General features: G+C 40.9%; 1 protein-coding gene and 1 pseudogene across 4 annotated transcripts in view; both read left to right on the forward strand.

The window, feature by feature from the left end:
• DIP2B (disco interacting protein 2 homolog B) overlaps positions 1 to 14867 on the forward strand; it is a 230445-nt gene that overhangs the window by 10132 nt on the left and 205446 nt on the right. The window lies entirely within an intron of this gene.
• The window catches only part of LOC137775141 (small ribosomal subunit protein uS5 pseudogene), a 51218-nt pseudogene continuing 47860 nt past the window's right edge, over positions 11510 to 14867 (forward strand).

Genomic DNA, 14867 nt, shown 5'->3' on the forward strand with positions numbered 1-14867 from the left:
GACATGGGTTCGAGCCCTGGTCTGGGAAGATCCCACGTGCCGCGGAGCAACTAAGCCTGTGAGCCACAACTGCTGAGCCCACGTGCCACAACTACTGAAGCCCGTGTGCCTAGAGCCCATGCTCTGCAACAAGAGAAGCGACTGCAATGAGAAGCCCTCGCACCTCAACAAAGAGTAGTCCCTGCTCGGCGCAACCAGAGAAAAGCCCACATGCAGCAGCGAAGACACAACACAGCCAAAAAAATAAAAAATGAAAATGAACCTAGCAGGAATTGTGAGGAGAAGTTTCTGATAGTTTCTTGCTTAGTAAATCTGTGACTGAGGCAAGCAGGCTGTCTTAGATTTTTTTTTTTAATCAAAGTATAATTGACATACAACGTTATATTAGTTTCCGGAGTATGACATAATGATTTGATATTTCTATATGTTGGGAAATGATCACCTCAATAAATCTCATTAACATCTGTCACCATACATAGTTACAATTTTTTTCCTGTCTTAAAATTGTAAAGAGTTGTCATTCTTTTTTTGGCCGCTTTGCATGGCATGCGGGATCTTAGTTCCCTGACCAGGGATTGAACCCGTGCCCCCTGCAGTGGAAATACAGAGTTTTAACCACTGGACCGCTAGGGAAGTCCCAAGAGTTGTCATTCTTACTTTATTGGACTTCCTTTCTGGTTTGGAGAAACTTTCATTTTTAAATTGAATGTGTAGCAAAAGCATTTGTGAGTTTTCCTCCCATGGTTCTTTGCTTATCGTTTTCTTCAAGGAGACCAAGGGGAGTCCTAGAAGAGAAGTTCCTGTTAAAAAAAAAGACAACTTCCTCATTTGTTGGTTCTCTGAGCTCTAATCTCTAATGTTACTCCCATATTATAGTTATTTTTCAAATGACCTTAAAGTTATTATATGATCATTTGCATAAATATTCTCATCTCCCTTTGTAAGCTGCTTGAGGACAGCACGCAGCATCCTTCAGCATAAGTGCTTTTCAGTACTTATTCAACCAGTGAATGAATCTAGACTCTTGTCATCAACCTCCTTATCTATTCTTATTTCCTTAGTAGTATCTGACAGACTCTTCTATTACAGTCAGACTGGTTTCCTCACTTTTTCCTGACTGGCTCATTCTCATCTGTTTGCCTTGGCAGCGATTGTTTTCTTTGTCAGGACTACCTTTTCTCCTAGTAAAATTTACCTGTGGTTTCATGGCCTGGTTGATGTCCTTTGATCATGAAACCAACTGACTACTTTAGTCCTTATTAATCTCTTCTATTTTTAAGCTATTGTTGTATTCAGTAACAGTTTAACACTTAACTGACAGCTGTTTATTTGTTTTGTTTATGTTGTTTTTGCCTCCTCAGTTAGACTTTAGATTTTGTGAGTGTAATGACAAGGTCTTCTACCTTTGGGAACTTGTACGGTGCTAAACATATCAATATAGCAATAAAGGTGTATTGAGCACATTTATTTACAAGATCTATTGAGAGGGTGAGAGATGCATAGAAGGCAGATACCCTGCTCTCAAGGAGCTTTCAGTCTAGTAACTTCTCAACAAATAGCTGTTTGGGCTTTAAAAATATTAATTTAAAGTAATTGTCTTTTGAGTGAGCACTTAGAAACTATTTTATACTTGAGTGATAAGATAGCCTTTAAACAGTCCCATTTGAAATGATTCTGGGAAAATGGCAGTTTGAGCACATCTCTGCTGCCCTCTTTTTTTAAAACTCAGTTCAAGTAAAATAACAATTTCAAAGCTGAACAAAAATACTAAGAGTTGGAAGGGGAACTTATGAAAGTCGAAGGACTTGGAGGATAGATCCAGGAAACCAAAAATGCAGATAACAGGAATTTTAGAAGGAGGAATAAGTAATAGAAGAAAAATTCCCTGCGCCAAAAAAAGATTGCAGATTGAAAAAGACTGAAGATTGAATGAGTTCACTGTGTTCCAGGCAAGATCGATGAGAAAAGGCACAAACCTAGGCATATTCTGATAAAATTCTTGAATTCAGTGATAAAGAAAAAAAAAAAAAACTTACAAGTAAGTTCCTAGATAGAAAGATAAAGATACAAAAGAAAAGAAAAGGTTAGAAAGAGTCAAAAGAAGATAAAGATACAAAAGAAAAAGTTAAAACTACCACAAAACAGACTGTTCTCATTTGCAACACTATAGTGTTAGTGTAAGAAGCAGACTCTTTAGAGAAAAGGTCCACTCCAAAAAACTTATAGGCAGCCTAGATACTATTCACCTTTCAGGGAAAAGAAAGCTCTGTGTGGGTGTGCAAGGATTCATATTATATCACCCATAGACTCTAATCTGGACAGTATACTCTAATCAAACAAATAATATTTCCTCTCCTCCTTCCAAAGTAGGAAGAGGAGAGGAAACAGTGATAGACAAAGGACTTTGAAATATATATATATATCATATATTATTGTTACTCTATGTTACATGTAATATGTATATCGATATAATTACATATATTGAGAGTGACAAGGAATGTGTGATATAAATGCTAAGTAAGGATCTTTGAAATTGAAGACACATATTCAAAGAGAAAACCTTGCTGTCTGAAGGAAATATTCTAAATGATTCCAGCAAAACCTGGACATCGCAGGACAGGGTAGTGTGTGGGTGAGTGGGAACTAAAAGCATTCTTTGGTATCATTGGGATGTTGGCAGGGGAGGTATGGCAATGAACTGCCTTTGTGAGGAGAAAAATACTTCATTTATAATAGTGCTAAAAAAATTGTAAAATACTTAAGGGAAAGTATCACAAGAAAGGCACAGGATCTGTGTGAAGAAAATTGTAAAAGATTAAGGATGATCTGAAAAAAATGGAAATATATACCATGTTCCTGGATGGGAAAACTAAAAATATGTAAATTTAATGGAAATTAATTATAACTCCAGTGGAGAATTCTTTTGGGGGTGGGGAAATAGGTAAAACAATCTGTGTTCAGATAGAAGAATAAATGTTTTAGAATAGCCAAGAAAATTTAGGCACAGAATAGTGAGGTGGTCCTTGCTTTACCATGTATTGAAACAGATTCTAAAATGATCATACTCAAAGCAGTGTGGTATCAGCATGTGAATAAGGATGAGCAAACAATAAAGTACCCCAATCCTTGTATATGTAAGAAAAATAATTGTAGAAACATGAAGGTTTTGCAAGCTTAGACTCTTTCTTTCCAATTGTCTCAAATTAAAAAAAGATCTTAAAATAAGTTGGCCAGGGCTCCATAGGACATCAGAAATACTGATATTGTATTTATCCTTGATACTCTATTTATCCTGCCAAGAGGAGCACACTGGAACCATTCCTCCTGCAGTGTCTTTCCAGTGCCTCTACAAACAAAGCTTAATATTGTGGCATCTGGCAAAGGAAAAATATTTAAAGGGTTCATCTTAATTTTCACAGAGTAGGCAGTGAAGGGGAGATTTGGAGCTGAGAAGCAATAAATTGTTAACTGACACATTCTTGATTCCTCTCTTTTCTTCAATCCAACGGCCCATATCTAGTCCATCAGTAAGTCTTTTTGGTGCTACCTTGAGAAATACCCTTGCATCTGCTTCTCTCCATCATTGATCACTGCCGATCATCACCTTGCCTCTGTTACCTCATCTGTAGCTTCATAGCGCCTTATCTAGTGTCCCTGCTTTTTTCTCTCTAACCTATTTTCCATACAGCAGCTACAGTCAGCTCTGTAAAATACAAATTAGATCATGTCGCTTCCCTGCCATTGAATTTCCTTCAGTGGACTTCTGTCTTTTAAATAAAATTCCAGGGACTTCACTGGTGGCACAGTGGTTAAGAATCCACCTGCCAATTCAGGGGACATGGGTTTGATCCCTGGTCCAGGAAGATCCCACATGCCGCGGAGCAACTAACCCTGCGAGCCACAACTACTGAGCCCGCGCACCACAACTACCGAGCCTGTGCTCTAGAGCCCACGAGCTACAGCTACTGAGCCCATGCGCTGCAACAGCTGAAGCCCGCGTACCTAGAGCCCGTGCTCTGCAACAAGAGAAGCCACCTCAATGAGAAGCCCGCGCACCGCAACAAAGAGTAGCCCCCACTCGCTGCAACTAGAGAAAGCCTGCACGCAGCAATGAAGACCCAATGTAGCCAAAAATAAATAAAATTAAAATTTAAAAAAAAGTAAAATAAAATTGCAGCTCCTGTTCCATGGTCTACAAGGCCAGCACTCCTGTTCCCCCATCTACTTTGCTTCAGCCACACTGGCTGACTCTTCTTTCCCTCCTTTCTCTTTTCCTCCCTCTCTCCTTTTCTTTTTTCCCTCTCATTCCTTTCCTCTCTTCCTTCTTTCTCTTCCTCCCTCCCTTTCTCTTTTCTTTTCCTTTTTACTTATTTAGCTACTATTTACTGAGCGCCTACTTTATGCCACATAGGTACAGGCAATACAGCAGTGATTAAAATAACAAAAATCCCTGCCCTTAAGGGGCTTACATTCTGTAGGAATAGACAGAAATGAATAAGTAATTTATATTGCCTGTCAGATGGTAACAATTTTAGTGGAGAAAAATCATGAAGAGCAATAGAGAATACTGGGGCCGGTCAGTGGATACAATTTAAAGTAGGGAGTCAAGGATGACTTCATCATAAGATGGCACTCAAACAGAAACCTGAGGATGGTGAGGCTTTTTCTCTCCTTTGAGCTCACCGTGCTTGTTCCTGCCTCCAGACCTTGTTCCTTGCTTTTCTTCTGCTGAGAATGCTCTGCTCCAAGTGCTGTGCTTGGCTGGCAACTTTGCCTCCTTTCTGTCTCAGCTCAAAAGTGACCTTCTCAGAGATGCCTTCCCTGACTGCTGAGTTTAAATGAGCAGCTCCTCCCCACTTTCTCCATCTCATCTTTTTATTTATTTATTTTGAAGTCAAAGTGATTATTTATTTATTTATTTTTGGCTGTGTTGGGTCTTCATTGCTGTGTGCGGCCTTTCTCTAGTTGTGGTGAGCGAGGCTACTCTTCGTTATGGTGCGCGGGCTTCTCATTGCGGTGGCTTCTCTTGTGGAGCACAGGCTCTAGGTGTGAGGGCTTCAGTAGTTGTGACCAGTGGGCTTCAGTAGTTGTGGCTTGCGGGCTCTAGAGCACAGACTCAGTAGTTGTGGCACACAGGCTTAGTTGCTCCGTGGCATGTGGGATCTTCCCGGACCAGGGCTTGAACCCGTGTCCCCTGCATTGGCAGGCAGATTCTCAACCACTGCACCACCAGGGAAGCCCTCATCTTTTTTTTTTTTTCTGTTTAAAATTTTCTATTTAATACCACCATTTGAAATGATCTTGTTCGTGTATTTATTATCTGATTCCAGTAAAATGTTAGTTCTGTGAGAGACCTTGCTGCCTTGCTTCCTGCTGGATGCCAGGACCTAGAATAGAAGACACTCAGTAGACACTTGTTCGCGAATAGATGGACTTTGCAGGGAGAAGATTCCAACAGGATTCCTTAGATGGTGATAGCTTTACAGAGTAAAGAAATGTCGGCTCTGTCCCAGGGCCTCTGCTGGGAAGGGACAGGGACCACTGTGGAAGCTGGCCAGGGCTGGAACTCAGGGGCCCATGATGTTTCCTGGCATTTGGTTAGTTTCTCATGTTTGTTTTTCTTTTGTTTCCTTCACCTATTTATCTGCACGCTCTGATTTTCCATGTGACTTTTACAGTTGGGTGGTGTGTGACAACTTTCCATTTTATCAGCCTACCTGGCTATTTGGCTCATACATTTCAGTTCAGCTGATATTTATTATGCAGAAGTGTATAGAAGACACAGTGCCGAGCCTGGTAGAGCGCTTGCATGAGAGCCAGAGCTGGAGCCAGGCCGCTGAGTACCTCTGCTCCCCTCATGGAGGGACGTCAACTTCTGTGTTGCCTTGTACTTGCCTGTGCGTTGATTCCCTTTTCCTCTACCTTGACCAACTGTATTACTCACAGGATCTGATCTGAGGTGTAAGCTCATTGGGTGAGTTTTTCTTTAGAATAGATAGTGTAAGCAACCTTGTTTTGGTTTAACTGGTCAGTCCTGGTTGGGAAAAACTAAATATTTCCCATGTTTGGTTTTCCAACATCTTTTCTTGGCCACATTACATCTTTTCCAAAATGTTGGAAAACCAGGGAAGTGAAATATTTAGCCATATGGTAAATATTTGGTTTGTTGAACTGTCACACCTTTGGACAATTTATCGTAGTTTATGCAAATTGTGTGGCCAGCTAGACTTCTGAGGGCATTCACAGGCCACCCATAATGTGTCCACCTGTATGCATACAACACTTTTATTTTAGGTCCTAATGTTTTCTCTCAGGTGCCTCTTTGAGTACCTGTGTCCAAGATGTTGTTCAGACACTAAATTTATTGTAGTTTTACACATAGGATAAATATAATAAAAATCTCAAATATTCCATTTATTTATTATTCTGTCATCAACTTGAAGTTTATCTTTGTGGCTGAGAAACAGAACTTGTGAAACATCTTAATAATTAAGATTATCCTATTTCAGCAAAGGTTGAAAGAAATATGACTTAGATGATTATGTTGAAAACAAGACTAAAGTATTATATGTTTATCAACCAGAGATCACCATTGCCAGAAGTAGTAAATTGCTCAGAATTCTGAATTTGATTTGGTTATCTTCTAACTTTTCCTTACAATTGTAGAAAAAAGAGTTTTTCATCAGAGGTGGAGATTCTTTCCTGCCTTCCCCCCAACCCCCCCGCCCCAGTCAGTTTTAGTTGTCTGTTTCCTTACCTATAAAATGTGGCTAAGAATGCTATCAACCTTATAGGATTGATGTGAGAATTAAATCAGTTAATACATAAAAATACAGTGATTAGAACAGTGCCCAGCCAGGAAGTCCCTGACAGTAGTTTTTTGTAGTTATTTGCAGAGATAAGATATTGCAAACAGTATCTTTATTGCATAATAAATGCCATAAGGAAGGCATGTACAAATACTGAGGGTGCTCAGGCGAAGGGCGTTCATGTACCTGTGGTGTTTCTGGGGAGGAGTATCACTCAGGCTCAGAGTCATCAGTTGAATAGGAGTTCGGTGGGAGGACAGACCAGGGAGGAGGATAGTTTAGGTTTGGAGAAAGACATGGGTTTGTGAATCACTGGAGTATGTTGGAGGAATTACGATTATGTAGTAGTCATTGCTAGAGCATAAAGAGTAAGCTCAGTAGGTCCAATAGCCTGGACAGGTGGGTAGGTCTTAGAATCTTAAATTTTATCTCGTAGGTTCTTGCTTCTCAGTAGGAAATGTGCCAGGGTACTCAAAACTGTAGGATAAACATGGTACATCTTCTTGGGGTATCCATTTAATTGAATTTGGGGGAAATTATTGCTATATTAAAACATGAATATATTATAATACAGGATTTAAAATCCAAGGTAAAATATAATTTTAACATTTTAAATAAAAAAATAATACATTTTGCCTTAGTTGCTGGCTTCTTCAGGCTGTGCCTCTTCTAGACCCTCCATCCCCCCCATCACTTTCTTCAGGTGAAAGTTTAAAGAGCACCCATATAGGTCATGGGGAATCATTGAGGAATTGTAAGCAGGAGTGGATGACATCTGTATTTGGTGGAGATCAGCCTAGAGGAGGATGGTTTCAGGCTCCTGTGTCACACAGTCAAGGGTCACCATTCACAAAGAATACAATGCGAAATACCTTAAGTAGATAAGGACAGGGCAAGAGGGCAAGACAGGACATGGAGAGTTATAAGGTGGCTACTGAAATGAGCTGGTGGCTTCTGCAGTGGGATTGGGGAAGAGGGAATGAAAAGAGGTGTTTTAGGAGATAGAATCGAAGAGACTCGTGTAGAAGAGGAGAGCGTGTGATGTGTTGGAAGAACCTAACTTGACACCTAAGAAACTTAAATTTCTGGCTTAGCATCTTGAGGGAAAGAGGGCACCATTTTCTAGTACAAGGAATAGCAGAAGAACAGTTTGGAGTACAGGAGGAGATAAATTCAGTGTTCCTGAATTAGAGGGGTCTTTGGGCCATGCGGGTGAAGGTGCGTAGCGGGCAGTTGGCTATGTGTGTGTGGAGCTCTTTAGAAAGGCCTGTCCTGATGACACACCTTCAGTTTTCCTGAGTGGCCATCACTGGCAGTGAGGCCCACGGGCATGACTGAGGTGGTCCGAGGGAAGCACAGCGAGTGAGAAGAGGCTAAACAGAGAGCTCTGGAAGTGCTGCCATTTAAGGGAGGAGGCTGAGGGAAAGGAACCTGAGAAACTCAGAGGTATGTGTGGCCAAAGAGGGAGAAGAGCAAAGCAGCAGGGAATTTCAAGAAGTGCCTGTCGCTGCAAGAGAGTTTAAGAGTAGACTGGGAAACGCTGTCCAGATTTACCGGTGGAGGAGGCCACTGCTGGTGACCTTTGCCTGAGCTGTTTCAGTGGTGTTGGGGGTGGGGACTGCAAACCTGTCCGGAGAGGGTGAGGCATCCAAGGCGGGAGAGGAAGTAGAGGCAGGCTGCACACGCTGCTCTTGGGAGCCTGGATCTGTGAAGTGGAGGAGAGGACAGTAGCTAGGATGCTTATACATTCACCTCCTCTTTCTCTCCCACTGGAAAGTAAGTTGCACGAGGGCAGGAACTTCGTTTTATTTACTGCTATATCTCCAGGGTAGAAGAGAGCTCCTGGCACCTAGTAGGTGCTCAATAAATATTTGGTGGCTGAATTAATGTTGTTAAGATGGGAGAGACTTGAGCATGTTCATTTGTAGGGTGGAAGGGTAAGAGGTCTTGGAGAAGAAGGTTTGAAGGTCTAGAGGAGAAAGGATGTGATGGAACATGGTCTCCATGAGTCAGGAAAGTTTGAGATTCCAAGCCCCTCTGGAGTGACTATCCAGGATACCAGGAGTGACTCCTTTTCTGCTGAAACTGAAGGAAAGGAGGAACGGATGGGAGCAGAGGCAAATGTTTACAGGTGGTGGAGGAGGAAGTTGAGGGAGTTCTCTCCTGATGGTCTTATGAGTATTCTCTAAGTTAAAAATAAATTAAGAATGAGTATCATGTGTGTATCCTTGGAAAACATTTTGTGAAGACATACAAAAAAGCCACCCCTATTTAAGCAGCTGTGCTTGTGGGGAGAGTCATAGACAGGTAATTGTAGGCACACACAAGGTTGTGGTCAGTGATATAAAGGGTAGATGAGGTAAGGATGCGCCCAGGGGATGAGTAAGTAGGTGAGACAAGCGGTCTCAAGTTTCAGACGGGAATGCAGGGAGTGCCTGGGAGCTGGGAGGAGGGATCCATACGCAGTGTGCACGCCGTTTCATCCTGCCCCAGGAACCTTCTGTCAGTAGGAGACTGTCCTTGGATCATGGGGAAGTGGGAGGAGAGGCAGTGCATGAAGCTCGGTCTTTCCTCTTTGAGATAAAATGAACTGAAACCTGAGCCTTGAGGGAAGTAGAGTCACTCATTGTTAGTAACTCTTCTGGTTCTAACCAGGCTGGTTTTCCAGTGATTTATTTCTGATTCATTTGATAGGAAACTGCTTTCCCAACTTTTGACAAACCTGTTATCTTAAATGATTTGTCTGTTTAGAAGCACAGGTAGTAGTGAGAAAGGATATGAGAGTGTCGCAGTGAGTCATTAAGAACAAGACATGACCATATTTATTTACTACATCAGGCTTTAGCTAGAACTAATTTAGAGAATATTAAAGTGTCCATTTTATTTTAATTAGCAATTGTTTAGTAATAAAGTTTCACTTGTTCAGAATTCTCTATTTTCAGTCTATTCGAGTTCAAGACTACTTACTTCTCAGAAACTTTCTGAAAGGGAAACTAGAGTAGTAAGGATGGGTCTTTTAGTCTTCTAGACTTTCGTTGAAATTAAATTACCCAGTGAAGCAAATTTTGTTTTTATCTTTTGCTATTAACCTTAATGGCCATTATTGCAAATCAGTCTCTGACAGCTAAGCAGTATGAGGCAGGGTAGAGTTGAACTTGAGTCCTGGCTACTTCTGTTCTTGCATTTCTCACATGTTAAAACACGTTCCCTATAAAATGAGCAGAGGATCTTTCAGAAAGGGATCTGATTCTAAGAGTTAAAGGGGTTTTGCTTAGAACAAGTTGCAAATTCTAATCACTTATTTAACTGCCCTATCAGGGAAGGCAGGTTTATGGTGTAAAAAGCACCTGTCAATTTTTGGAGATGGAGAGAAGTACCTTTTTTTCTCTTGACAGGAGGTGAAATCAGAGTTTGACTAAGACATACTAATTGGAACTTGGTATCGTCTCAGTTGGCTCAGTACTTAGAATTCATTTTCTCTAAGCCAGTGGTCCCCAATCTTTCTGACACCAGGGACTGGTTTCGTGGAAGACAATTTTTCCACAGATGGGGTGGGGGAGGGTTCAGGTGGAATGGGGGCGACGGGGAGCAGCAGAGGAAGCTTCGCTCGCTTGCCCGCCCCTCACCTCCTGCTTGCGTCCCGGTTCCTAACAGGCCGTGGACCGGAACCAGTCAGCAAGGGCTGGGGACCCTTGCTGCAAGCCATCCCAGTTCTGATGGGGAATGGGGGGGAACCCTATGTGCCTCCACCTCATTCCCCCCAATTCTAAGTTTTTTAGCCATTAGTTGAATAGTTAGAACTCCAGTTAGGCCTTTATTTGGGGAAAGAAGAATGACTTTATCAGCATTTGGGGGAGAACCTAGGGGACAAGAGAGTCTTCAGGTCAATTTGGCATCAACAAGCTGAGGACCTATTTCTCATTTTTACAGAGAACTAAGTTATAGCCAGATCCCTATTTTCCTGGAATTTATGTTCTGTGTGTGTGTGTGTCTAAGAGAACATGTTGAAGACTTTTGAAAGAGACCTGACGTCTGGACCCTCTTTACAGATTCTCATTTTTGTTGCCTTTTACAGGAATCAACTGGGAAAGCATTCTGAGATGAGGCATGTCAGAGGCAGTGAGTGAGGTAACAGGGAAAAAGGTCACTGGGTTCTGGTCCCATTTCTGCTATTTACAAGCTTTGTGACCTCAGGCAAATCATTTAACCTTTCCTGGCCTCTGGGAGATGAAGTGGCTAGATGAGGGAATCTAGTTCTTTCCAGCTCTTAATTCCTGAGATGACCTGTGAGTATGGTTTAGGAAAATGTATGAAGAAAAAATCATATATATATATATATATATATATATTTTTCCCCCCCTTGGCCGTGCCACACCACGCAGCATGTGGGATCTTAGTTCCCCGACTAGGGATCGAACCCGGATCGAACCCATGTCCCCTGCATTGTAAGGCGGATTCTTAACCACTGCACCACCAGGGAAGTCCCCCCTTACATTTCTGTTTATCCTTCCCAGAGGCTGGAAATCATGTCTTATTCGTCTTTACTTTCCTTATTGTAAAACATTGAGGGGAAGAAAGGTAATATGTGAGGAAATAGGTAACAGCAGGGTCAAAGATGGCCCAGATTTTAATTTGGGGTAATGGGAGAATGTTTATGTTATACGTAGAAATACCTGAGGTGCTGGTTTGGGGAGAAGACGATGAATATAATTTTGGACATGATGGAATCTGTGGCACTGGCAGGACATTCAGGTAGACTGTCCAATAGGCAGTTAGAGATGGTGAATTATATCCTGGAGCGGTTGGAGGATTTGAGCACCATCTTCATGAGGTTCATCAGGGTGAGTCAGATCTTTGAAAGGGAAAGTGAAAAATGAAGCTAAGGGGGAATGCCTGTATTTAGGAAGCTAGAGGAGAAAGAAGAGTCATCCAGGCCGCCAGAGGTGATCGCAGAAATAGGAGGTGTACTGGGGTGCGTAGTAAGTGGCTTTTATGGAGGTAAATACTCAACTATGTTAAAGCTACAGAGAGGTTAGGAGGATTAGATGAGGGAATACAGATGATTGGATTAGTCAGTTCCAGTCCTGTGGCTGGACCAGAGGCTACATTAAAAAGCGATGAGGACACAGAAACAATGAGTCTGTAGGCTTCTTAGTTTGAAGTTGGGAAAAATGAATTAAAGAACAAGGGCAGGTTCAAAGGAGTGCTTATTTCTTTTACTTTATTCTTATTTTTTAATAATAGAGGATACTGAGAAATCTTTATAGGCCTGGGAGGCTAAGAATGGAGGCTAAGAAAAGATTGTGTTGGCTAGGGAGATTTGGACACAGATTAGATCCCTGGAGGGTAGATGAGGGTGAATTTGAGAGCAGGCTGCCATCCAGTTGGAGGAGGAGCATCTCTCTGAGACAGGAAGAATGGTTTGGTTGAAAAAAATGATTTAGGGAGAGGAAATTGGTGTGGGTTTAAAGGGAAAAGAATATTCAGAAAGATGGAAGCATGGGGTTTTGAGAAATGTGAAAAGAATTAGAGCAGCAGCGGCAGGGGAGTTTGGGAGGAATTAATGAAACAATGAAAGCAGTGCTGGTGCTCGTAGGCAGACAGAGTGTGGTCAGCATGAATTTGGAGGGGACACAGTTGTGATGCTTGCGTCCAACTGTGAGATCAGGGTGTCATACAGGTCGTCAGTGTGAATGACGCTGGCTACAAGGACAGTGACAGGACCTGGGGTCTGGGGGGAAGCAAAAGAAACCAGCGGTAAAGATGGAATGTGCTCTGGGGGCTTCAGGACTTCAGTGCCCTAACCTGGGCTTCATAGTTCAGAGCAGCAGCATTCCTGAGTCCCTGTGTGTTTGTGTTTATGAAGCAGGAAAAAAGATGGTCTTATTTAAGGTTTATTGAGGTGGAAATGAGGTATGAGAATACTTGTAAGAATACTGTGCATATTTTTCCTATTAAATTAAAAAAAATGGCATGGGAACATTGTTGAAAAACTCCATGAAATGGAAAAATAGCCTCCCTCCTCCCCCCGCCCAGCCCCATCCCACTTCCCAAGGTGCAGCCATTTTTTATCAGTTAGTAGTATAACTTTCAATATGTTAAGTCACCTTTAGGAAGCATGTCTTGATTCTCCGCTATGAACAGTTGAGAAGTGTACTCATTTCCAGTACTCTTTCCTTCTGAGTTTTTTCAGTCATATTAGTGTTCTTTTTTAAAAAAAAAAACCTTTTTTTTTTTTTAAGTCTTTATTGAATATGTTACAGTATTGCTTCTGTTTTTTGTTTTGGTTTTTTGGCCTCCAGGCATGTGGGATCTTAGCTCCCCAACCAGGGATTGAACCCACATCCCCTGCATTGGAAGGTGAAATCTTAACCACTGGACCACCAGGGAAGTCCCTACTGGATCTACTTTTACTTTCGTCTCTGCTTTCTATGTTCCTTCTCGGTCTTACTCAGCTGCTGTTGTTTCTCATACTTTGTCATTTTTCTTGTATTCTTCTTAAAATTTGGAGTAGTTAGTTTTGATATGGGGTGCAAGAGAGTTAAACTTTTAAGTCCTTGCCTTTCAGTAACGTCTTTATCTCTCATTTGATTGTCATTTCTGTGAATGTAACTTGTTTTTATACTCTGGACGGTTTTAGGGTTTGCTTTTCGTCTTTGGAGTTCTGATGTTTTCCTTAGAGTGTGTCTAGGTGCCTGTCTTCTCCATCATCCTGTTTGGGAGTTAGAAGACTCTTTGAATTTACTGGCTGTCTTTCTGGAGCTCAGGGAGAATTTTGTTTTATTACTTCTTCCCTTCCATGTGCTGTGTTTTAAAATCTGTTTTGTGTTTGCTGTCTTTCCTCTCTCTCTTTTACTTACCTTCCGTTTTAACAGCAGGTTTATTCTTAATTTTTATAGATGTGATATCCTCTTGAATCTCTCTGAGCATGCTAATTAGCATTTTTTTAAAGTTCTCTTTTAATTCCTGAAATAACTCATATTTCCTTTGGGGCATGTTTTTCCAGAGGTCCATCTTGGTCTACTTTTCCTGTTCTGTTGGGTTTCCTCAGATGTCATTCGTGGTTGTTCACAGTTAATGTGTGACTAGGTTGGTTAGGTAGTTGGTGTGGTTTTCTTCTGGAGTTGAATAGGTCTTACTAGCTATTTACATTTTTATTATGGAATATCACATACAAAAGAGTATATGTTATGTGTGTGCACAGTTTAAGGAAAAACAGCAAATTGTCCATGATCTAGTTTAAGAACTGAAACCTTAAAATACCTCTGAAGGCCCGTTGGGCCTGTCCTGTTACTTTCGCCTCACTCTCAAATGTAGCCATCATCCTGAATTTTGTTACTCATTCCCTATTTCTGCTTTATAGTTTGTATGTATCCCAAACAAAGTATTATTTAGTTTTGTAAGTTTATGAACTTTAGGAGTGGAATCATGCTGTGTATATTCTTCTGTGACTTGCTTTTTTTTTTTTTCTTTTGCTCAGCATTGTTTACGAGGTTCATTCTTGCTGATGCAGGTTACTGTAGTTCTTTTTATGTTTTCCTGCTGCTCTAGCATTCCATTGCATGAATTCACCTCATTTTATTAGTTCATTCACCAATTGGCAGATATTTTAGTTGTTTCTAGTTTTTTGCTGTTGCAAATGTCATTGCTATGAACATTCCTGTGTATGCCTTCTACATTTAAATATATATATATGTTTATACCTTTAGTCATGGATTCGCAAATGCATATATAAAAGTCTAGAATTAAACAGAACAAAATCTCTGGATAGGAAATTGTGAATGATTAAAAATGCTTTTATAACCTTTGTATTTTCCATAGTTCCTTACATGCCCTTAATTTTATGGTCTGGAATTTAAAAAAAATCAACTGAACATACACACTATTTTTCTTTGGAAAACACAGAAAAGGATAAGAGTTGGTAAGAGAAATTTGCATTAATAAATGTGGAAAAATTCAGTGCCACTTTCATAATGTTAACTATGGTTTTTTGCATGCTTAAAGGTTTTGTAGAGTCATTAACAATGCCATCTATATCAAGTTAGTCTATTTGTAAGT

The sequence above is a fragment of the Eschrichtius robustus genome, chromosome 13 (assembly GCF_028021215.1).
Source record: "Eschrichtius robustus isolate mEscRob2 chromosome 13, mEscRob2.pri, whole genome shotgun sequence".
Classification (NCBI taxonomy): Eukaryota; Metazoa; Chordata; class Mammalia; order Artiodactyla; family Eschrichtiidae; genus Eschrichtius; species Eschrichtius robustus.